Raw genomic sequence first — 26,745 nt, forward strand, 5'->3', positions numbered from 1 at the left:
ACTAAACTAAACTGAAGTATTTGTTATGAAAGCCCAAGTAGACAGAGATGGGTGGGAATCTTGGGGGCCGTTTTAGAATTCTGCCTATTGCAGGCACATAGAAGAACTTGAATGGCTGTGCATCTTTTTGGGGTTTTGGAGGTAAAAAGGTCAGTCTACTGTGTACTCTCATATACTGACTCAGATACAGGAAGAATCTAGTAACTAAATGTGTTCTATAAGAGGTTGACATATAAATCAGTGATGAACAGTTAAATCTGACAATAACAAGCTGTGGTAATTTCCTGTGCTGAGTATGTTTGTAAAGTTGTAAGATGGCAGACAAGGGAGATTTATGGAAATTTGGAGATTAAAGTTCTCAGCCTTGTCGTGTCTTCGACAATCTTTTCATCCTGTTTCTTGGAATCCCATTGCTTCCCTGTAGTGACTTTCTCATCCCTTGAGACCTAATGAAGTGAGCATCTCACTGGTACTACAATGGCAACTTTTAAAAATCCAGTCTGGGACTCCCTGGTGGTCCAGTGGCTGAGTCTCCACACTCCCAATGCAGGGAGCTTAACTGCTTTGGCACTTTAGGAGATGACAGATTTGTTCTAAGCTACCATCAAAGCTTTAACATTTTCCATTTAAATTCTGAATGAGAATTTTACAATCTTCATTTCCTCTTTTTTTTTTTTTTTTTGGTGTAAGCTTTGCAGAGCATTTATAAGACACCAAATATATACACAATTAATAATCATTGTTTAATTAAAAACTAAATTATTCAATTATTTGGTCTGTCAATGGTTTATCTTCTGTACTCATCACCTGCACCTGCTATGGGTAATTTGAATATCTGTGATGGTAGCACCTGAGAGAGATACCATTCTCCCCTCTCACAGCCAGAAGATGGTCCACACATACCTCAAATGTGAGCAACCAACCCAGAATCTTACTTTGAGGGTGTACTTCATAGAGCTATGCTGCTGCTGCTGTTGCTGCTGCTGCTGCTTAGTTACTCAGGAGTGTCTGATTCTTTTCAACTTCATGGACTGTAGCCCACCGGGCTCCTCTGCACATGGGATTCTCCGCCAAGAATACTGCAGTGGGTTGCCATTCCCTTCTCCAGGGGATCTTCCCAACCCAGGGATCAAACCCAGGTTTCCCACATTGCAGGCAGATTCTTTACCTTCTGAGCCACCAGGGAAGCCCTCATAGAACTATACCTGCTACCAATTACTTTATTAGTCAGAGATCTCCAAACACATGATTCCTTCAGTTTTGAGCATTATGTCATAAATTATCTTCTGAAAAGAATTGTGGGCAGGATTTACTGAATTGTGTAGAAACCCAGGGCCACTGGAAATTGAGATTAGTTACTAATAGTAAACTCAGTGTCCAAGGGGAAGGAACAGTTATTAGAATCCAAAGAGAGAACTGTATAAAATAAATTTCCTGATGTGAACTATGAGCAAAGCCAGAATAAAAAATAACCCAATATCACTTTCCTTCTACTTTTCTAACTCCTACCAGAATTGCTCATTGGTGAAAACAACCTAAAATCAATAAAATGAAGATGGTCTAAAAGTTTATTGATACAGTGCACTTGGGGCAACCTTCCAAAGCACACAATAGAATGATCAAAGATGCAAGTTGTTTCTTGAGGGTAACTTGGAAGAAATCCAATTTATCATTCAATAATTCATAGCACTTTCTTGTAAAAGTATAGAGATAGGTAAAGTTAGGGATATTTCATATATTCTAAAGAGGAAGAAATTGTCATTTTAACCAAATCTCCAGAAAATTCTTAATATTTCATTTTAGTATATGCTACTGCTGTTCAGTCACTAAGTCATGTCTGATTCTTTGCAAGCCTATGGACTGCAAGCACACCAGGCTTCCCTGTCCTTTACTATTTTCCAGATTTTGCTGAGACTCACGTACATTGAGTTGATGATGCCATCCAACCTATAATATATGCTATAGGCAAAGTGTAAAGAAAAATTCCAAATAACCTAAATGTGCATCAAAATTCAATAATTTAATACAAAAATTTAAGCATGTAATGGAATTCTCCAGGCAAGAATAATGAAATGTGTTGCCATTTCCCTTCTCCAGGGGATCTTCCTGACCCAGGGATTGAACCTGGGTTTCCTACATTGCAGGTAAATTCTTAACTGTCTGAGCCACCAGAAAAGCCCAAATAATGTGAATGACATAATAACTGAAAGGTAAAAGATATATTTCAAATTTTTATCAGTTTCTGCATTATAAAGCTATAGTGTTAAGTACATTAAATAAAATAAGAAAATTTAACAAAAAATTGAAACTAGGACAAAAGGAAAAAAATATATACTCTAATGCAAATGTAATTAAATTTTGGTGTATATATATTCTTATATCCATTTCCTTTTCTTCTATGCACAAATTTATTTTTTAGTGTTACCAGCATTATATGCTTCTGTAACTTGTGAAGATTGTGTGGAGAAATTGAGTGGACCCTGAAAGTTAATTTCAAAGGAGATACTGCCTAGAGGGCTAATTGTACACAAAATTCACATGACCACTTATGTCTATGGTTTTATGTGTTTCATGCTATTACAGAAAGGTTGGTCTGGCTGCTGGCTGCTCAGAAGCCAATAAAGAGGCCAGGTTGGTGGGAGGGAAAGTTTGCTTAATTTTAGAGGCTGGCTTGGGGAGGTGAGAGTGGTGGGTTGAGGGGGATAGGGAGGAACATCTGTTCAAAGTCCAAAGGGTGACTCCCCCAGCTGACAAGCAGGGGCTAAAAGCTTTTATAGACAGGTGGGGGTGGGGGCTACATGTGGAAACAACCCAGTCAGCTCTGACAGTCACCTTTAAATTGGTGATCAACATCATCTTGATTGTTAGGTACAGTTAACCTTTAGCTGCAGAGTCAGTTTCTTTCCATTTGTTTGAGACTGTTTCTTGAAATTGTGGCAGCTTATGTCACAGGTACAGTCTGGTCATTATGTAGTTAACTTCTTCCACCAGGTGGAAGTTTCAGCATCTATAAGACAACTCACAGGATATGGTACAGAACATTACCTATAGCCCTTTGAGGAGGAACTAAAAGTACTTGACTATACTTAGTGACTGGGCTTCCCAGGTGGCGCCAGTGGAGCCGTAAGAGATATGGGTTTGATCCCTAGACTGGGAAGATCCCACTGGAGGAGGGCATGGCAACCCACTCCAGTATTCTGTTCTGTGCTTTTCTAGTACTCTTGCCTGGACAATCCCATGGACGGAGGAGCCTGGAAGGCTGCAGTCCATGGGGTCGTTAAGAGTCAGACACGACTAAGCGACTTCACTTTCACTTTTCACTTTCATGCATTGGAGAAGGAAATGGCAACCCACTCCAGTGTTCTTGCCTGGAGAATCCCAGGGACGGGGGAGCCTGGTGGGCTGCCATCTATGGGGTCGCACAGAGTCAGACAGGACTGAAGCGACTCAGCAGCAGCAGTACAGTATGACTGTCACAGAAAATTACAATGGTCTGTGTGCTTATGCACCTTCATCCCTAGACTGTTGAGGGTGGAAAATTCCTCAATCGATAACATCTAGCAAATGTCTAATCCATGGACATGCCTGGCACATGAACGGCATTCAAACCATTTCTTGACTATGCATCTTCATCCCTAGACTGTTGAGGGTGGAAAATTCCTCAGTCGATAACATCTAGCAAATGTCTAATCCATGGACATGCCTGGCACATGAATGACATTCAAACCATTTCTTGACTTTGGGAATCTTAATGACTAAATTATTATTATTTGATCTCCTTTTACTGTTTTCCTTTGTTTCTGTTTTCCTGCTGTTTCCTTTGTTTCTAACTTCTCTGATTAAACTTACTCCTTGGCTAAAGTTTTTCCACAGACAAAAGGCAGGCAGAGGATGTGGCGGGTGGGCGCGGCAAGGGCCATAGAGTCCCACTCTGTTTCAATGTTATGTTGCACTTTTGAGAATTATCACACTTAAAGTGCTAAGTATAACCTGTAACAAGATAGCGCTTTTGGCAGAAGAGCATAGCTTCAGATTATTTTTTAAAGGATACACTGGTGCCAAACCCCGAGGCTCTGAAACTGCAGCTGCTCTAGTAAACATTGCCAGGTCTGCAGGAGCTGCGCTGACCTAGGTTTCTGTTCCCTCTTTCATGTTATGGCAGAACCAACCACTACCTAACATCACACCTGTCCCTTGCATTGGACTCCACTCACCAGCCCAGATATACCCTCCTTTTTGTTGAAGGTGAGTTTCTCTTTGCAGTCTTTGACTCCTTTCTTTCAAGGGACCTGATCCATGCCACCTCAATTCATCAGAAGTACTTTTCTAGAAGGAAAGGTGAGGTTTGTATTTCTTTCCTCCCTAGAGATCTCTGTGTAAATTGGTTCACTTCTTCCCACAGGAACCGCTCCTTGTACTGAGTGGGATTGCCACCTTTTCAGACCACAAAAGATCCTGTTTCAACCTGCTCTGGAGCAATGGGTGCCAGGATGGCTTACAATTTCATGAACAAAGAAAATTGTTCAAGTGATTAAATAAAAATCATCAGAAATGAACCCTCAGGTTATTCACAGCTCTCTTTCCACACACAGAAAATGCTGACAGAATGTCTTAAATTCTTTTTAATGTACCTGCCTCATACACAAAATATGATTATATTTAATCTACTTTGTATCCTGTTCTGTTTCTTTTAAATTATATTCTAAACATTTTCAAAGTTTTTTTCAAATCAAAATAATACATTATGGAAAAAGTAACATGGGAACTTACATTACCATATGTAAAATAGATAGCCAACGGGAATTTGCTGTATGGCTCAGGAAACTCAAACAGGGGCTCTGTATCAACCTAGAGGGGTTTAATGGGAAGGGAGATGGAAAGGAGGTTCAAAAGGGAGGGGATATTTGTACACCTATGGCTGATTCACGTTGAGGTTTGACAGAAAACAACAAAATTCTGTAAAGCAATTATCCTTCAATAAAAAATAAATAAATTTTTAAAAATACAAAAAAGAATACATTTAGATTTATATATAATATGTACAATACTTTTACATCTAACATTATATCTAGTAGATATAAAAATGTTGGTTTAGTAATTCTACTAATGATATTCAAATTGAACATACTATGGTTCCTTGATTTAGGGTAATTTTTACAAGAAATCAATGGAAAATTCTAAAAAAAGTTTTATCTAACTGCTGATGTACATTACATAAGTTATAGATGTACAATACAGTGATTCACAATTTTTAAAAGTTATACTCTCTTTATACTTATTTTAAAATACTGGCTATAATCCCCTTGTTGTACAATATATCCTTGTAGCTTATTTTGTACATAACAATTTGCACTATTAAGAAACTAAAGGAAAAATTTTATAACAGAAGAGAAGGTGGTGATGGTACATATACAACCCATTTTTTCAATAAAGTGGATATTTTCTAATGTAACATGTAATGGAATTTTTAAGGTGTTGATTTGAGTAGGCTATAGCTCCCACTTATTCAATCAAATACTAATTTAGATGTTTCCATAAATGTATTTTGTACATGTAAGTAAAGTCCCTGGGTTCGATCCCTGGGTTGGGAAAATCCTCTGGAGAAGGGAAAGGCTACCCCCTCCAGTATTCTGGCCTAGAGAATTCCATGGACTGTATAGTCCAAGGGGTCGCAAAGAGTCAGACATGACTGAGCGACTTTCAGTTTCACTTTCTTTTCAAGTAAAGTCCATAATAATTTTACTTTATTTAAGTAAAGGAGATTATTAATTAATCACTTGACTGAGCCTGATTCAACCAATCAAAAGGCCTTCAGAGAAAGGTTGAGGCTTCTCTGAAGCAGAAGAAAATTTAACCTGTGGCCAGCAACTGCCACTCATACTCAAGAATTCCAGTCTGCCCTTCCTAATAGCTTGTTTTAGTGACTTTAGGCTAGCCTAGCTAGACCGCATGACCATGTATATCAATTCCTTGCAAAAAATCTCATACATATATCCTACTGATTCTGTTCCTTTGGATTAATCTAATAATCCAAATTGAAACATTTTGGCACCAGAAGTTGTTCTAGAGAAACACAATCATGAAGATAATTTTTCTAAATTGTTTCTGTGGTTTCTGGAATTGGTTCTATCATCTGATTAGATTTAAAGATACTACTGACTCTGGGCTTCCCAGATGGTGCTAGTGATAAACAGCCTGCCTGCCAATGCAGATGTAAGAGACACAGGTTCAATCCCAGGGTCAGGAAGATCCCCTGGAGGAAGAAAAAGAAACCCACTCCAGTATCCAAAGTCTTAGGGAAGCTGTAATAACAGAATGACTTCATCATGTAAAACCTGATCACCCAATTAGAAGAGCCCAGAGGAAACCTTTTACAACCACTATGAGAAAATATACTTTCCTATAGCTCAGCTGGTAAAGAATCTGCCTGTGATGCAGGAGACCCAGGTTCAATTCCTGGGTCAGGAAGATCCCCTGGAGAAGGAAATGGCAACCCACTCCAGTATTCTTACCTGGAGAATTCCTTGGCAGAGGAGCCTGGCAGGCTCCATGGGGTCACAAAGAATTGGACACGACTAAGTTACTAACCGGAGATGGCACCCCATTCCAGTCGTCTTGCCTGGAAAATCCCATGGATGGAGGAGCCTTGTAGGCTGCAGTCCATAGGGTTGTGCAGAGTCAGACACAACTGAGTGACTTCACTTTCACTTTTCACTTTCATGCATTGGAGAAGGAAATGGCAACCCACTCCAGTGTTATTGCCTGGAGAATCCCAGGGACTGGGGAGCCTCGTGGGCTGCCAGCTATGGGGTCGCACAGAGTCGGACACAACTGAAGCGACTTAGCAGCAGCAGCAGCAGCAAGTTACTAACACACATGAGAAATAAGCTTGAGGGAAGCTGCAACATCCTTAAGAGATCTATTTGCTCTTCTTTGTAAGTAGGAATTACAGTGGAAACTGCTACCATTGAACTGGGATTCCCTACATGAAATGGGGATAATAATAGGTGTGGTGACTGAAATATACAGCAGATTCTAAGCAGTAAGCAGAATAATCTAACTTATAGGAGCTATATGGCATTAGTTAGTAGGTCATGGTCTCCATACAAAAAAAAAAAAAAAAAAAGACTTTTCAGGTTTAGTGAATAGCCCATCTGTTTAGAAGTCTAACTTGAATCATCAAGTCTTGTGACTAAGGCATGGCACCTGAATCAATTTCCTAACTGAGATAGTTTATGTCCCAGAACCCTTTAATGAAGGTGAGAATAGGTTCCCTTGAAGAAGAACCCCATTAACTGCCAAAGCAATATGGTATTGTTCATATTTCTCCTAGTCTTCTCCAAAGGGACCTAGGTCCATTTATCAGGGTGACTGTACTGGGGAAAGGGGAACCATAACACTTTAGGGGGATTACTGAACCCTGGCTCTTAACTGACATTAATTTCTGGATACCCCAAAAATGTCACTCTGTTCTACCAATCATAATAGAGACTAATAGAGGTCAGATTTTTAGCTCAAGTCCATCTCACAGTGGACTCAGTGTGTAATAACCCATCTGTAATTATTTCTCCTGGTTTCCAGTGGCTCAGTAGTAAACAATCTGCCTGCATTGCAGGAGACATGAGTTCAATCCCTGGGTTGGGAGAAGGAAATTACAACCCACTCCAGTATTCTTGCCTTGGAAATCCCATGGACAGAGGAGTCTGGAGGGCTACAGTCCATGAGATCGCAAAAGAGTTGGACATGGCTGAGTGACTAAACAACAGCAACAACAATTATTTCTTCATTCCAGAATTAATCGTTGAAATAGGCATATTTAGAAATTGGCAAAATCTCCATTGATTCTCTGACCTGTGAGTAAAAGATATTATGGAAGGAAAGACCAAGTGGAAGTCACTACAACTCCCTATACCTAGGAAGATAAAAAGCCAAAAGCAGTACCATGATCCTGGAAGACATGAAAGATGCAGGCATGGTGACTTCCTGCCATATCTCCATTCAACTCAGCTATTTGGCCTGTGCACAAAACAGATGGTTCTTGGAGAATGACAGTATATTGTTATAAATTTAATCAGATAGGGACTCCAATTGCAGCTGCAATTCCAGGTGTTGTTTCATTGCTTGAGTAAATGAACACATCCACTGGCATTTGATATGCAGCTATTCACCTGGAAAATCAATTTTTCTCTGTGTATATTAGTAGAGATCAGTAGTAGTAGTTTTCTTTCAGTTGGAAAGGCCAGCAATAAATCTTCATGGCTTTATCTTGGAGTATATCAATTTTTCAACCCCATGTCATAATCTACTACACAGGGATTTTAATCACTTTTTCTTTCCATGAAATGACACATTGGTCCTTTATATTAATGCTATTATGCTGATTGGATCTAGTGAGCAAAAAGTAGCAACTACTCTAGATATTTGTGTTACAGAAGGCAGGAAATACATTTCACAGATATTCAGAAGTCTTCCATCTCAGCTATTTCTAGGGATGCAATAAAAAGAGGCAGGTCAATATATTCCTTCTGAGATGAAGAATAAGTTATTATCTGGCCCTCGTATAACCAAAAAAGCAGCATAATGCCCAGTGGACCTATTTAGATCTGAGGAACAGTGCATTCCTTTTTTGGGTGTGCTACTTTGGCCCATTCTGGGGGCTTCCCTGATGGCTCAGTGATAAAGAATCAGCCTGCCAGTGCAGAAGACACAGGAGACTGGGGCTCAATCCGTGGGTCAGGAAGATCCCCTGGAGGAGGAAATGGCAACCCACTTCAGTGTTCTTGCCTGGAGAATCCCACAGACAGAGGAGTCTGGTGGGCTACGTCTTTGGGGTCACAAAAGAATTGGATATGACTTAGCTACTAAACAACAACCATTAAGTAAGAGAAAGTAGTTATAAATACGAGCTACAATTACAATCATCCAACCGGTTGCAGAAACAAGGACTATAATAGTTATAAGTATAGTTTCTTTGCTTTATTTTGAATAAGTTTGCATATATATTAATCAAATATCTTTGTTCTCTTGTCTCTTTTATTACCTTATCATCCAACATAAGATGTATTCATGTTAGTCAATTTTATATCACAGTAAATTATCGAATATTGGGAAAAAGTGAATATCGTCCAAAGACTTCATACTCTCTGGAAAAAAAGGTAAATATTGGCATTTTTAAATGGAATAGTTACATCCTGTTGGGTATAAATATGACTTTATTGTTGGATTTTAAGTATGGGCTAAGGAGATATATCTAGATGTCAAACTGTAGTGCTGTTTTTGATGTGAAACTTAGCCAGGATTCAGGCCCCAATTATTGAAATACCAATCTAGGTGTTACTGTAAAGATATTTTGTAGACATAATTAAAGCCTGTAATCAATTGGAAGGAAGATTATCCTAGATAATCTGGCAGGACCTGATTCAATCAAGGCTGAGGTTTTCCTGAGAGAAGACGTTCTGTTTGTCCAACAATAGCTTTTGCCTGTGCCAAAGAGTTCTAGTCTGCTCTCTTGATGGGTCACCTTATGGATTTTGAAATTGCCTAGAAATCCCCTATAAGACAATTCATTGAATAAATCTCTCTGCATGTAGCTCCTAATGATCCTGCTTTTTTGATTGAGCCCTAACTGATGTAGGTAGGAAGCAGCTGTCTATTGTTATTACCGTTGAGTAGACTATATATCAATAAGCCCAAGAAAATTGTAGGACTAGACTGAATTTGAAATAGTGACAATAGAAAAAACTCAAAATTGAAAACGTTTATTATCAATATGGACTTCCCTGGTGGCTCAATGGTAAAGAATCCACCTGCCAAAGCAGGAAACCTGGCTTGGATCCATGGGTCAAGAAGATGCCCTGGGGAAGGAAATGGCAATCCACACCAGTACTGTTGCCTGGGGAACCCATGGACAGAGGAGTCTAGAGGGCTACAGACTATGGGGTCAGAGTGTCAGACACAACTTAGCAACTAAACAAATTAACAATATATTCTTCAGCAAGTGTGACCAAATATCTCTTTTATTCTAAGAATACGTCTCTAAAAACTTCAGCTATAGGAAATTAAGCAAATCTCTGCCAAAGATCTTTAATATTGCCTTATAAATTTTTGAATACATCAATTATTGTTTTCTGTTAAATCATTTCTAAGATAACTAAGCTTGTCTAGCATAAAGTTGAGCTTAGCTTCACTTCCTATGTGGCAGATTTCAGGAAGCATTTCATTTGATCAATCAAGTGAAAGATGGAGATCAACTAAGTCCACTCCTTGGCTTTATCAGAATCTCATTAAATCCCTTTGTTGCTCTTGGGATTATCATATTTATAAATGAACACTTCGGGTATTTCTGGAATAGTTTTCATTATTTTTTGAGATCTTAAAAATGATTTTTTGGTTAAATAAATGTAATTTATCTGTTGACATTATGATGACCATAATACATGTTTTTGTATTGCCTTTAAAATAAAAATAATTATGCTGTGGGTTGAGGGCTTGCAACATGCAAGGCATTCTGCTAAACCTATGTCAGTGATTATCTCATTTCATCCTCAGAGTAGTTTATAGAAGTAGGTTACTATCAGTATTTCCCAGTTTATAGATTTTTATCTTTGTCCCTTCAAGACTGAGCAGTTTGGGGCAAAATTTATAAGTTTAAATCAGGTCATACTGACCCTACAAAGGCTCAAGTGGAAAGGAAAAGGAAAATATATAGAAATCAAGAAAGACTTTTGTACCTGGGAGGATCCTCTAGGGTCCTGCTCCACTTCAATACCACCATGGAGATAGAAGGGACAGGGAGCGTTGTTACTGGTCTCTGTGTGGTCTCCAATCTTGTTACATCATGTGGCTTTGTTACCATTGGACATTGATGAAAACCCTGGCTGATCACTAGGATTTCTCTGACACTATCCCAGCAGGAAGAGATAGGAATGTCTCACAATTACCATGTAGGGATGGAATTCCAGGCTCCCCATGTCTTCTCCACTGCCCCAGGGATGAAGGAGCTCATTACTGTCTGGTGGGGATGAAAATACAGCTTCCCATTTGATTATCTTTTTTTTTTGGCACCAACCTGACAAGGAGAGTACCTTGTTACACAGGGCAAGGGTGGAATTCTAGGTTCCCTACTCAACCTTTACTGGGGTGTGTCGAGAGGAATAATGCAGTTATGTTCTGAAATTTTCTTGTCTTTCTTGTCTTTCCCCTTTCCTGGTCCTTTTATTCTTGGTGGTGGTGTTGTTTTTCTGTTTGTTCTTGTCCACGTTTATGGGTTTTTAGCTTTTGCATCACCCAGTCCAGTATATATATGTCAAAAAGAAAATCCAGGAAACTCACCACCATGTTTTTCCCCAGGTACTGTGATTTGTAGTTGGTCAGTCTTTTTCTCCCCATCATTAAAAATTGTTTGCGTGTTTTACATTTAATTCCCAGGATTTATAGCTGAACTTAATGGAGATATAGGAGGAAATGTGTCTGTTACATCTTTCTGCCACTGTAGTTCATATCATCATTATTTAAGTCAACTCTCCCCATGGAAATAAAGAAAAGTAGAGTTTGGAAAAAGGACATACAGAGAAAAATGAAAAACTCTGGCCTTGACAGCCCATAGCAACATGGACAGACCAGCTTAGGTTTCAGCTGTAAGGCCTGGAAGTTTTCTTCTCATCCAGTATCACGAACTTCCTCAGCCATCCAAGAGGTAACCACAGGCTGAAAGAGACACAGAGAAGAGACTAGGAAACAGAATGGGATGACCTACTATTGAGAAGGAAAGTGAATCCCATTATGTCACTTAGTATGGGTAAAATAATGGGCTTTATTAGAAAAACTTTTAAGCCAAGGGTCTGCCCATGAAGATCTGTCTCACATTTCTTCCATCAACCCACACAGAAGGTATTTGGACCCAGGTGCTGATGGACACATGGTGTGATTTTGAGTAGAATAATCTCATCTACTTTGCTATTCTTCCTTCTTACATGGCACATAGTGATAAACGGAAAATTGAGCCTCAATCAGCCTGGGATTCAAGCCAACTTAGAGTCCATTAGAAAATAGAAATTTTCCTCCAGTCATGTGGGAGGTTAGTTTAAGTGCAGCCTCTCCAACCAGGAGCAACTTTCCCTTTCACTTTCACTCCAACCAGGAGGAGGGATCTTCCCTGGTCCCTACCTACTCATGAATAGCGTATTGTCCAGACAACTCAGAGTGAAAAGTAAAAGTGGCTTCCAGATGCATCTACTCATTGGATCACATTCACTCTAATATATTTCATAATTCATTCTTTTTCTTCCTAATATTAGATACAAAAGAAATTTCAAACTATTAGTCATAAAATATGGCCTCAATATAAGAGGAACCTGACCAAATATATTTTCTTTAAATGGATTTCACAAGTGAAAAATATTGCTGTTACCATTGCTGTTTAGTTGCTGAGTCCTGTCCACCTCATTTGTGACCCCATCGGCTGTAGCCTTCCAGGCTCCTCTGTCTATGGGATTTCTCAAGCAAAAATATTGCAGCTTATTTAAAAATCAGCAAAGTCACACAACCTCATGACAGAACAGGGAGTGAAATATAGGTTTGAGCTGCAATGTTAGGCCTTCCACTGCCATGCCAGCCATCCTAAGCTGACTACTGCAAGAAAGATGATACATTTTTTGTGAGTTTCCAGAAATTGTCATCTTCTTTCCTTTCAATTATTACAGCAAACCAGACAGCTCTATATATTTATTTTTAAAATGCTTCATTTTAACCATAATAGTTAACCTGATTGTTCTCTGCTATTGCCCCCTAATTAAATTCTCGCTAAAATTTACATCATTTAAATTTACATCATTTAACTTTAACAAAACAAATAGCTAAACTGGTATCTTAGTCCTATGTAAACAAAGTAATTAACAGACAAAAAGAACTTTCACTTTTCAACTGATTGTCATGAGGCATGTGCTGACAGTCAAAGAAATAGATAAAGGAAATTATTAAACCATGAGGCTGTCAGCCCTGATTTCAGTATAAATCAGGACTGATTAGAATCAACATTCAGCACTTACTCATTCATCATGTACCATATTTTATTAGAAGGGCTTAAGAAGGCTCTTTACACATGGTTGTTGATCACTTGGTAGTGTACATGCACTGAACTGAATACAAAGGCAAAAGAGTCCATAATAGAGTCACACAAAAGAAAATAACAGAAGAATATTCTATTAAACATTATATCTTTCTTTGTTTCCAGCATAGCAACCTATAGAAAAATTGGCAATGAGCGTGCTACATTTAGAAACATAAATGCAGCTCTGCAGAGAAATATCTTGATCCAATTACTTGGGCTTCTTTCAGAATAAAATTAAGTTGTCAAGCATCAGACAAAGATCTAATTTCTCATGAATAAGAGTCTAGGTGGAGTGATTTGTGTGATGGGTGGGTAGACAGAATACACAAAGCATCTTGATTTTAAATCGTTAGTTGCAATACATTGACTTGTGCTGATGAGTATAATAACGGGAAGGTGTTAATGCAAATTATTTTTAAAAATCTTGATTCTCCCAAGGCAAACAGTTCCTTTTCTCTCCCCAAAAAGACAGCAATACAGAGATGAGAAAACCAAACTGTGATAACTGCAGAGGTTAGAGGTCAGATTGTGACATTCCTCTGTGCATGCTACAGCATATTAGATGGAGAGAACTGAGAAAAGCATATTTCTTCATGGTATTGCTGAGCAGAAAATATATAAAGTGGCTAGAACTATAAACAGTTGCAGCATATACAGTGGCAGCTATTCACCCACAGAATAGAAAAACCAAGGGCCAGCAAATGGAGGTCTCAGTCCCACTGTGGAAAGGCAGTAAGGCGGAGATGAACAAAGAGGAATGACTTGTTTTTATTTTGTGTGTGAAAATCAAAATATTTGCTTCTAGTGGTCAGTAATGGCTAAAGTATACTGTTTTCTAAATCTCCAGTAAAATACTCAGCAAGGTCCAATGTTTGTACCTCATTCATTCCTAAACACACACACACACACACACACACACACCCCTCCCTTTTTGGTGCATGACGGTCACCTGTTGTAATCTCTGACAATATCTTTGCAAGACTGAGGTGTTCTAATTGGATACAAAAGTAATCAGTGTAATGGGACATAGTTAACCTCCCAGAGGCCTATCAGTCTACTCAGCTGTGGCAGCTAGTAGGAAATGTAAGCAGTTTCAATAAATCATTCAAAGGCAGAAATTGCTAGCTGAAAGAGAATTTCAGGAAAAAAAATATCAGGTGATAAACATTCTAGCACTTTGCATATCAATCTATGATCTTTTAAACTTTACCTTAATTTCTGCCCCTCTTTAGTGTCCTCCATACAGTCGCTTGTTCTTTTCTAAAAGAACAAGCCTGAATTGGATTTTCCTAAATTTGAGTTTTTAATCCTGAAGGGCTTTCGTAATGTTTTCCTGGCTTGATATCAAACTTCTGATAATTTTTATTAATAAGGTCCAATGCTTAGTTAGCATCACATTCTCCCATGGTCCATATTAGGCATCTTTGTGCACATACATGCTGCACACGCGTGCGCACACACACACACAAACACACACTGAAAATTCAAAATGAGATGAGCATTATGGCATGGATGCCTGGCATTCACAGATCTGGCACTCCAGGTTTTTGCTTCTCTCAAAATAAAACTTCATAAGACTATAAGATCTTGTGATTTTTTATTTGTCGTCATTTAGTCACAAAGTCACGTCTGACTCTTTTGCAATCTTATGGACTATAGCCTGCCAGGTTCATCTGTCCATGGGATTCTCCAGGCAAGAATACTGGAGTGGGTTGCCATGCCCTCCTGCAGGGGATCTTCCTGACCCAGGCATTGAACTTATCTCTCTTACACAGTCTTCTGCATTGACAGGCAGATTCTTTACCACTAGCACCACCCAGGAAGCCCAACAATTCTTACTGAATTTCAAGTCATCTGTTTTCCAGATAGAATCCACGTCTCAAAACATTTCTTTAACTGGCTTTTTTTTCTCTGTCTGTTCTCTTTCTAGAATCCCACAGTGACACACTGGCAGAATTCTTCAGGGCCTCATAGAGATGTATCTAACCCCTTGATGCCCATGATCTTTGAGTACAACCAACACACAGAAAGCAGTGAACTGGAGGGACTAGAAGCCAGCAGGTAGAAGCCGGCTAACCCTGGTCTGGCAGTTGGGAAGGCATGAGTGCAGCAAGGACACCCTAAGAGGCTCAAGTAGATAACTTCTATGATCGGCAGAGCTGTACGGTCTATATCCCTTGCAGTCAGTCACAAGAAAAGAAACAGCCCCGATTTTTGGACCTATAAAATAGCAACAGCTGACTCACAACATGAAGGTGAAAGACATCTATGGATAAACAACAACAAGAAATAGAATTTACTTAAGGCCAAAAAACAGAATGCTTACTTGAGAAGGAAAATCAATTTGGAAAAACAAAAATTGGTAGCTTCCATTGAAATAGAACCCACAGAAGAGATGAACAAAATCTTTAGGCAAAAAGTATTATTAATAAGGGATGTCAAGGAGATAGAATTAGAGCTCCTAAAAGACTTTCTAGAACTATTGAATAGGGCTTCTGCTTTTGAAAAAGTTAACTTTAAAAAATGAAAAATAAAAGAATGATATATGCCAGTTGACTATTTAGGGTTCTTGAGTATTAAGGGAAAGGAATATGTCATAACAAAAAGCTAAGCTCCAGAGAACTAGAATTTATGAGGGAGACGACATGAGACAAATTCAGGGGACTTCATGAGCATATTATGAGAGTGCTCCAAAGAACAGAAGAGACCAGATGGAAAGTGGATTATTAGACAAAGAGTTTTTTTTTTAATAAGCAGTTCTGAATTGTACAGTCTTCAGATCAAAAGAATTCACTATGCTATAGGTAGCACTGATGAATACAACACACACACACACACACACACACCCCTAGACATGTGATAGCTTCTGAAATGCAAGGAGAAAAATTTTCAACTTTCAGAGAGAAAATTACAAAAGAAAGATAAAAGATACACTTTGCAAATCATTCACCAGATTTAAATCTACATTGACTATGGCAGAATGACTGGGATTTTGTAAAAAAGAATTGCTGAAATAAAAAGACATAATTTAAGAGAGAGTCTTGTAATAGCATGATGCTAAAAAAAAAAAAAAACAACAACCTAAATTGTTTTAACTGAGGATTTGAAGCAGGGGTGGAAGGAAGTAGGAAACTAAATATTTTCTAACAATTTCATTTCTACATGAAGTGTGAAGAGAGAGCAAGTAAAACATCTTGGGAAAAGAGTATTTAACACTCCTAAAATATTCTAAAACTGTAAGTTAAACTTTGATTGGTAAAGACTGGAAGGGAACCAAATCAGAATAAAATTCTAAATTAATAAAGTAAAGGGGAACAGATAACTTCCTCAAGGCAACAAAAAGTAGAGTAAGATAAAAAGAGGGAAAGGTATTGGAAAAGATGCTATAGCAAAATTTAAGGAATAAAACTTCTGCTATGTTATTAAAATAAATGTGAAGAAATGTTGAAAATTAAAGAACCACTTTACTTAAGGAAATCAAAGGAAGAAATAAAGCAAAAAAGAATTAATCATAATAAATAGTATAAGTTGTGAAAGTAATTAAAATAGAATACAAAGGGAATGGTGTTTCCAAGGTACCGCTAATGGTAAAGAATCTGCCTGCAAATACAAGAGGCATGAGAGACATAGGTTCAATTCCTGGCTCAGGAAGATCCCCTGGAGGAGGACATGGCAAACCATTCCAGGATTCTTGCCTGGAAAATTCCATGGACAGAGGAGCCTGACGGGCTACAGTCCATAGTGTTGTAAAGAGCCGGACACGATTGAAACAACTTAGCATGCATGCACAAAGGAAATCCTGAAAGAATGATAAAAGCAAACTCTAGTTTTTTTTGATGACTACTTAAATAGATAAGCAACCTGAATAAGGAGATAATAAATCTTCAGTTCAGTTCAGTTCAGCCACTCAGTCGTGTCTGACTCTTTGCGACCCCATGAATCGCAACACGCCAGGCCTCCCTGTTCATCACCAACTCCTGGAGTTCACTCAAACTCACCTCCTTCGAGTCAGTGATGCCATCCAGCCATCTCATCCTCTGTCGTCCCCTTCTCCTCCTGCCTCCAATCCCTCCCAGCATCAGAGTCTTTTCCAATGAGTCAACTCTTCGCATGAGGTAGCCAACGTATTGGAGTTTCAGCTTTAGCATCAGTCCTTCCAAAGAACACCCAGGACTGATCTCCTTTAGAATGGGCTGGTTGGATCTCCTTGCAGTCCAAGGGACTCTCAAGAGTCATCTCCAACACCACAGTTCAAAAGCATAAACTCTTCAGCACTCAGCTTTCTTCACAGTCCAACTCTCACATCCATACATGACCACTGGAAAAACCATAGCCTTGACTAGACGGACCTTTGTTGGCAAAGTAATGTCTCTGTTTTTGAATATGCTATCTAGGTTGGTCATAACTTTCCTTCCAAGGAGTAAGCGTCTTTTAATTTCATGGCTGCAGTCACCATCTGCAGTGATTTTGGAGCCCCCCAAAATAAAATCTGACACTGTTTCCACTGTTTCCCCATCTATTTCCCATGAAGTGATGGGACCAGATGCCATGATCTTCATTTTCTGAATGTTGAGCTTTAAGCCAACTTTTCTACTCTCCTTTCACTTTCATCAAGAGGCTTTTTAGTTCCTCTTCACTTTCTGCCATAAGAGTGGTGTCATCTGCATATCTTAGGAGAATAATATTAAAGAATATACATGTAAATATGGTAGCAATTAAAAGAATTACAAGATAATGTAATACACAACTTCCCAGAAACATATTTATACAGCTAGAATGGTGCTGCCTAATAGAATTTGTGAAATGATGGAGACATTCTCTTTTTCCATGGTCCCCATAGCAGTCACATGTGGCTGAGAAGCACTTGCACTATGGCTAGTATGTTTGGGGAACTTTTTTTTTTTTCCATGAGATTCTCTAGGCAAGAATACTGGAGTGGGTTGCCATGCCCTCCTCCAGGGGATCTTCCCGAACCAGAGATCCAACTCAAGTCTAGTAAGCCTCCTGCATTGGCACGTGGGTTCTTTACCACTAGCACTACCTGGGAAGCCCAACTGGCAGCTACTTACTGCTAAATAAGTGTCTTCTATATTCTGTTGTGTTGTTGTTAAGATGTGGTTGGCGTCATGCAGTGGGCTAGCATCCGAGTCAGAAACAATCAACCCAGCACTCTTCTCAGGGGACCCTTTGCCAACTCATATCGGAACATTCACAAACTGAACTCTCCTGGCTGAAGACAAATCTAAGGACAAGATGAGTGGTAAAAGATTCTTACACAGGTGAGAGAGTGATATTAAAACATGAAGTCAGGTGAAATTTTAAAAATTTGAAATCTAAAATGTTTAGAAAGTAGAACTGTGAGCCATGACTCTCACAGCTCCCTGCGTGCCTGCCTTCAGAATGGTTTCCTTGACCTTATTCCCCATCCTAATCTCCTGCTTCTTATCTGCAGTGCATTAAAATCTTAATTAAGTTAAAATTGTTGCTAAAACAGAAGTTAATACCATTTTGTGTGCATGCATGCTCAGTTGTGTTTGACTCTGCAATCCCATCGACTGTAGCCCATCCAGGCTTCACTGTCCATGGAATTTTCCAGGCAAAAATACTGGAGCAGGTTGCATTTCCTACTCCACGGGATCTTCCTGACTCAGCGATCAAACCCACATCTCATGCGTCTTCTGCAGGGTACGTGGATCCTTTACCACTGAGCCAACTGGGAAGCCCGAGGCTATACCTTAGCCAGAGACAAAAATAACCTAATATGAAAAAATGTAACACCTTGGTTTAAGATGTTTTTGACACACCTCTTTTGGAACTACTGAACTGTTTACCATATGATTTTTATTTGTTTATTATTGTGGGGTTTTTGGTTTGTTTTTTCTTGGGCGGGGCGCAGTGCAGGGGCTTACATTTCAGATAGTTGCAGTAATTTGGGATCTCCTGGTAATTGAAATACAGCTAAAAAAACATTTTTCCTGCAAGTCAGCACCCAACCTCCCTCACTCTGAACATATAATGATCTTTCTCCCAACCCTTTTAGTCACCAAATCTCAATCTTTAAATCTCTTTCACAGTGTGGTCTCCATTTCTATCACCACTGATATATCACTTCATAACAGGATTGCCATCCACACCTACTGTTTTGATTTTTTGATTTCTCACCAATTTATCCTATACCGACATGAACAAGAAACTTCCTTATCTCAGCATAATCTGGCTTCTCTTTCAAATTTTGAAATGCTCAAAATCTGGGGCCATGTTACATTCGAGTTTATTTATATATCCAGTTTTTAATTATGTGCCCAATACACCCCAATTGTGGGGTGAAGTGGGATCTTACATTTAAATTTTACTTTCAGGGCTAATAGTGCTGTCATTAAGTTAAATGTTTTTACTTTACAAAGATAAGCTTATAAGCTCTTTTGAGTATGATGGGTTTGTTCAGGAATCAGAGGCTTTCTTTGTTTTTGTCCATTCAACCTTCTCAAATGTCTACTGCATATGCTAAGAGGAAAATCTGAATCTCTGTATGGTCATGCTTGAGTACTTAAAAATCTGTTTCCCCAACTGTTAGAGATGAAAAGATTCCATGCAGAAAAAAAGTATCAAGAAGAGAATCTCATCTTAATATTCAGTTCAGTTCAGTTCAGTCGATCAGTCGTGTCCGACTTTGCAGCCCCATGAATTGCAGCATGCCAGGCCTCCCTGTCCATCACCAACTCCCAGAATTCACCCAGACTCATGTCCATCGAATCAGTGATGCCATCCAGCCATCTCATCCTCTGTCATCCCCTTCTCCTCCTGCCCCCAACCCTTTCCAGCATCAGAGTCTTTTCCAATGAGCCAACTCTTCTCATGAGGTGGCCAAAGTATTGGAGTTTCAGCTTTAGCATCAGTCCTTCCAAAGAATACCCAGGGCTGATCTCCTTCAGAATGGACTGGTTGGATCTTCTTGCAGTCCAAGGGACTCTCAAGAGTCTTCTCCAACATCACAGTTCAAAAGCAGCAATTCTTCATCCCTCAACTATTAAAAGTATTGATTTTGATGAATAATTTAGGTTCAAAAGAAAAGTATTACCAGTGAGTCATTTCTTTGGGAGAACAACAGATGGCAGCAAAGGGGGCTAATATTGGCATTCGAATTTTTTACAATAATTAAAACTGAAAATTGCTTTTTATAGACTATTCTGAATCTTTTTTAAAAATTAACAGAAATTTAAAAATTTAGTATGAGGTTCTGTTTAGTAATTATATTATAAAGCATTCAACTTCTGAAGAAAATAATCTTTCTAGGATAAATGAACAGAAATGTGGACCTTTAAGAGCTCTGTTGGAACTCTCACTTGAAAAGTGACTTTTTGGTAGATCTAAAAAGTAGAAAAATAAACCAACTGAACAGATGCTTTGCTTCCAAAAAGATGCTTATGAGACCTCACTCTTACATTGGCCAAATTTTATTTTCCTGTTAAGCAATCTGTCCATCACAGCAACATCTCAGTTTTTAAATCATCAAATTTAATCTATCATATGGTTTGGTGTATTTTTTTTAATTCAGAACTAAAATTTTTTGACAGGAAATGTTAAATTTGAAAAAAAGAAAGCATTAAAGTTTTATAACAGGGACTAGAATTTATCTATTCTTGGAAACTGAAGAGGACCAAGGCCATTATCCTAATAATTTCAGAGGTTAAAGGTGCACCTTCACATGAATTATCTGGATAGTTAACTTAATTTTTTATTTTTCTTTTTATGTGATTGTGGCAGTGACAGCAACTGTTTCTCTTACAGAAATTCTTTTTTTTTTTTTCCCCACATGTTCTCTTATTTGCAGAGAAATCTAAGATCAGAGACGGAGAAGGCAATGGCACCCCACTCCAGTACTCTTGCTTGGAGAATCCCATGGATGGAGGAGCCTGGTGGGGGGCAGTCCATGGGGTTGCTGAGAGTCAGACACGACTAAGCAACTTCACTTTCACCTTTCACTTTCATGCATTGGAGAAGGAAATGGCAACCCACTCCGGTGTTCTTGCCTGGAGAATCCCAGGGATGGCAGAGCCTGACGGGCTGGCGTCTGTGGGGTCGCACAGAGTCGGACACAACTGAAGCGACTTAGCAGCAGCAGAAGATCAGAGAGAGGAAAAGAATCAAGATCCTCTTTGTTCCCAAAGTGAAACAGAGAGAATATAATGAATAATCATATCAAATCTCTAAAGTAACTCCAGATGTACCCAAACTGATGAAAGTAAACAGTACACATATTTAATTCAACATTCAATTCAGCTCAATGTTAAGAAAACGAAGATCATGGCATCTGGTCCCATCACTTCATGGGAAATAGATGGGGAAACAGTGGAAACAGTGTCAGACTTTATTTTTTGGGGCTCCAAAATCACTGCAGATGGTGACTGCAGCCATGAAATTAAAAGACACTTACTCCTTGGAAGAAAAGTTATGACCAACCTAGATGGCATATTGAAAAGCAGAGACATTACTTTGCCAACAACTGTCTGTCGAGTCAAGGCTATGGTTTTTCTAGTGGTCATGTATGGCTGTGAAAGTTGGACTGTGAAGAAAGCTGAGCTCTGAAGAATTGATGCTTTTGAACTGTGGTGTTGGAGAAAACTCTTGAGAGTCCTTTGGACTGCAAGGAGATCCAACCAGTCCATTCTAAAGGAGATCAGCCCTGGGATTTCTTTGGAAGGAATGATGCTAAAACTGAAACTCCAGTACTTTGGCCACCTCATGGGAAGAGCTGACTCATTGGAAAAGACTCTGATGCTGGGAGGCATTGGGGGCAGGAGGAGAAGGGGACGACAGAGGATGAGATGGCTGGATGGCATCACTGACTCGATGGACGTGAGTCTGGGTGAACTCCAGGAGTTGGTGATGGACAGGGAGGCCTGGCGTGCTGTGATTCATGGGGTCACAAAGAGTCGGACATGACTGAGCAACTGAACTGAACTGAAATGAGCTGAAGACTTTCAGGACATTTTCAAATGTAAAGTTCTTTTCTATTTTCTTTAAAGGCAACAATCTGTGCTTTCAGAAATATGTCGCTGGGATGGCTTACAAATACTTTTTTTTAAGCAAAAAATGGGGGAAAAGTTTGCCAGATAATAAAGGTAATTTCAGGAGAAGTGTAGATTCACATAATGGTCTTTTTCTTTGTTTTTGCTTGTTTGTTTTATCAGAGTATAATTGCTTTACAGTATTGTGTTAGTTTCTGCTATACAACAATGTGAATCAGCTGTATGTTTACATCTATCTCCTTCCTCTTGAGCCTCCTTCCCTCACCTCCCCTATCCCAGACCTCTAGGTCATCACATAGCACTGAGCTGGGCTCCTTGTGTTACATAGCTGCTTCCCACTAGCTCTCTATTTTGCACATGGTGAGTATATACATCAATGCTACTTTCAACTTGGCTCTCGCCCTCTCCTGCTGCTGTGTCCACAAGTCCACATCTCTATTCCTGCTCTACAAATAGGTAGCCAAGATGTCCATCTCATTATGCTTTAAAATAAGCAGTCAGGTATTCATGTCCCCAGCTTTCCTTCCATCACCTCCTCCCTCACTCCTGGCAATGCCCCCTCCACCAACTCAGGCCCCTGTGCTTTCTTATCCTTCTGTACTCTACTCTTAAAAGCTTACTTTCAGATGTCACATTCACTTTAAACAATAATACGTAACTTATAACAGGGGTCAAAGATGTAGGTTACAGTTCTACTAAGTAAAATGTAAGGCCCCCAACTATCAAAGAGAGTGGGGCTTAAAAGGCATGGAGGAGGAGTTACAGTCATGGGACTAAAAGCCATCTGTATAGTGGCTCCTTCCTCTGTTTCCGGGCATAATTTGCTAAAACCACAGTGGCCCCACACAACTAAAATCATTGCAGGCATGGCTATGCAGTTGGCCTTCCAGGCAAATAACCTCTATATCACTGTAATACATAGGTATGGCCAATACAACCAGAAATTGTATAATTCATTTAAAATGATCTGAAAGACCAAATACTAGAATGCATTGCCATTCCCTTCTCCAGGGGATCTTCCCAACCTCTGGGATGGAACCCAAGTCTTCTCCTGCATTGCAGACTGACTCTACTGTCTGAGCCACCAGGGAAGCTCCAGTCTGAAGGGCACAGTTTTTCACACAGAAAGTTAGATCTTCTGTAATTAGCTAGTCTTTAAGAAACAAGATCAACACCTACACTTATTTCTTGAAAGAGTGTTTGTTTCTATTCACACAGCAAGGCTCATTCCCAAGTGGAGGAAGCCCTAAAGTCAAAATGTGACTTAATAGCAAGGGAAAAGAGCAAGATCAGAAAAAAACAATGAAAAGGCAATCCTCACAAAGGAAGAAAGAAAGAGAGTCATGATAAAAGAATTTTGTTTTCAGAGCAGGAAGAATCAAGCACACCAGCAAAAACATGTGGAAAATATGTCCCCTGGTCAGGCCACTCTTGGCAACTGAATGAGAAGTGTGGATGTTGGGTCAATATCAAGCCCCCTGATCACCAGGGCTGCCAAACAGGAAGCAAAGGAAGCATCTGAGTTAGTTTCCAAAAAAAGACAACAATGTGTATGTCCTCACTGTGTTTGGTTATCTCTAAATGAACATAAATCTGGTGCCACCTGAATTGCCACCAAAACAAGGTGATGATCTGGAGATGGGTTCATTCTGCTTTCTATTCTCTTATAACTCTTGTGGGAAAGAGAAGCTGTTAGAATACAATTAGATCACTGAAAACAAGAGCAGAGGGACCCTGATGACACACAGCTTACCTCACAGATTTAGGATAAGGATGTGTTAAAGTACATTAAAATCTGTGAAGAAAGCACAATTTGTGAGCTAGAAATTAAACCACAGTGTTGGGACATCTTTCAGCTCAGCTCAGTGCAACTAATCAATCACATTATTGCACAGATCCAATCAATAGCAGGAAAGCTTCAATTGCATGGGCATGAGCCAACCTCTCTTTGATGTCCACATAATGAAAGTATATATAATTATGGAAATGGGTCCTCATAGGCAAAGTGTTGCTCTTGCTTTGGGGTACCAGATATATCCTCCAACCTTTCCAAATAGCCAAGACTGCCTAGGATTTCTGGCTAGAAGAAAATTTGTTTAATTCATCGACTGTTAGAAGATGCAACTAAGACAACAATGATTATGTTTATTATGTGACAGATACTAAATTAAGTCTGTCATGTAAATTATTTATATGATTCTCATGTAACCCAATGGAATAGACCCTGAAGATTCATAATTACTGACCAAAACCCCCAGGGAAAAATAAGTTCTGAAAATTCAAATATTTGGGATTATAGAAAGGCAATAGGATACTGATAGCTTATGGTGAACGATGTCAGATTCGTGATCTCTGAAGATTTAGCTTCAGGACCAGGGACCAGGCTTGCTCACTCAAGAGTTTTTGTGTAGCAGAGTTTTATAAAAGTAAGAAAAGGGACAGAGAATGCTTCTGACATAGACATCAGAAGTGGGATGGAGAGTGCTCCTCTCACTAGTGTTAGCAAGGGAGTTATATACTTTTTAAATTAGTTATTACAATAAATCAAAATAATGTCTCAAGGTTATAAAGATCTTACTAGACCCACTCCCATAATTTACATTTTAAGATAACAGGATTAGCCAGAAGGTTTTCAGGAAGGAGAAACTGTCCTCAAGCAGGATACATTGTTATATAATCCTTAGTACAGAGTTTAAACTGAGTTGTTTGCTGTGTAATCATCAGTTCTGGGCTTAAAGAAAAATATGTTTTACGTGACTAAGACTAAGGAATGTAGAAGGGGAAAAAAAAGAAAAGATATTTGTCTTTTCCTCCTCCTTGAGAATTCCTGACCCCTATCTTCTCCTTGAATGCCCCATACCCCTTTCTCCTCCTCCCCTGACTTATCAACCTGCCTAGGAATTGACTCTCTCGATACATGTCATATATTTTGTAACCCTTCTAAAAGATCTTAGAGCAGGACACTGTGATCAGACAATAATATTTCTAAATGTATAAATATTTTCACCTAAGTGGGATAAACAAAGATGGTAAACAGGTAATGGTTTGCCACCAAATTAAATTATTCTACATCTTAACAACTTTTCTTTTTAGAAATTTTGGCTTTTAAAATTATATAGAAATGTTTTGGACTCAGTTTCTTCTATTATTTATATCCAGTATTAGTGCGGTACATTTGTCATAGTTAATGAACTAATGTTGAGGTTATTGTATTACCATTTACTAAAGTTTATCCTTTATTCAAATTTTCCTAGTTTTTACCTAATATCTTTTTTTTTCTTTTCCAGCATGTCATAATCCATGCAGTTGTCATGTCTCCTTAGTCTCCTCTTGGATGTGACAGTTCCTCATACTTTTCTTGTCTTTGACGATCTTGAGTTTTGAGGAATACTGGTTAGGCAGCCTATAGAATGTCCCTCGGTTGGCATTTGTCTGATGTATTTCTCAGAATTAGATTGGGACAATGATTTTAGGGGAAGAACACAGATGTAAAGTAGTATTATTATCACATCATGCACTGAGTACACATTATCATCATGGCCCATCACCATGGATGCTAACCTTGATTATCTGACTGAAGTGGTCTTTGTAACATTTTTCTTTTCTACAATTAACGCTTTCCACATTTCCCTCTTTAAATATGGTACTACTTGGAGAGAAATCACTGTACCAAATCTACAGTGAAGGATTGGAGAGTAGAATACCCCTTCATCAATGGTGGTATATCAACATAAATTATTTAGATTATATCTGCACAGATTTGTCTAATCACTCCCATTTTTTCATTTTTTCAGTCACTTACAGAACCATGAAAATTTATTTTATACTTTGGATAATAATCTAACATTACTTTATTTATTTTGTTCAAATCATTTCCTCTCGAGTCTTTGGGAGCTCCATCAGTTAATCCACTTTGTAATCGGTTGGCCCAAAGTTTCTTTGTTTTTTGTCTTTTCCCCATAAGATGGGTCTAATAGTGCTTAGTAGTTGTCTTTAACTTCATTCAAAACATTTTTTTTTTAGATTGTATTGTGACAGCTGTCATATCAGCATGCATTAAAAAAAAAACTTATCAAAATTGGAAAAATTTTGTGTAGCCATTTTAATAGTGAAGACAGAAGGGAAAAAGCAACATTTTCAGCATATTAGGCCTTATTATTTCAAGAAAGGTAAAAGCAGAACTGAAATGCAAAGTAAAGATTTGTGCAGTGCATGAAGGTGCTGTGACCAATCGAATGTGTCAAAAGTGGTTTGCAAAGTTTTGTGCTAGAGATTTCTTGCTGAAAGATGCTCCATGGTCAGGTAGACCAGTTGATAGCAATCAAATCAAGACATTAATTGAGAATAATCAATGTTATACCACATGGGAGATAGCAGAAGGTATGCCTATGGCTGGTTCATGATAATGTATGGTGGATAACAGCACAATATTGTCAAGCAAATAGCTTGCAATAAAAGATTTTATTTTTAAAGACATACTCAGAATATCCAAGTCAAGCACTGAAAATCATCCACACTAGCTAGGTTATATTAATCACTTTGATGTTTGGGTTCTGCATAAGTTAAGAAAAAAAAACAAACAAACACCCTTCTTGACTATATTTCCAC

Source organism: Bubalus bubalis, chromosome 15 (genome assembly GCF_019923935.1).
Source record: "Bubalus bubalis isolate 160015118507 breed Murrah chromosome 15, NDDB_SH_1, whole genome shotgun sequence".
NCBI lineage: Eukaryota > Metazoa > Chordata > Mammalia > Artiodactyla > Bovidae > Bubalus > Bubalus bubalis.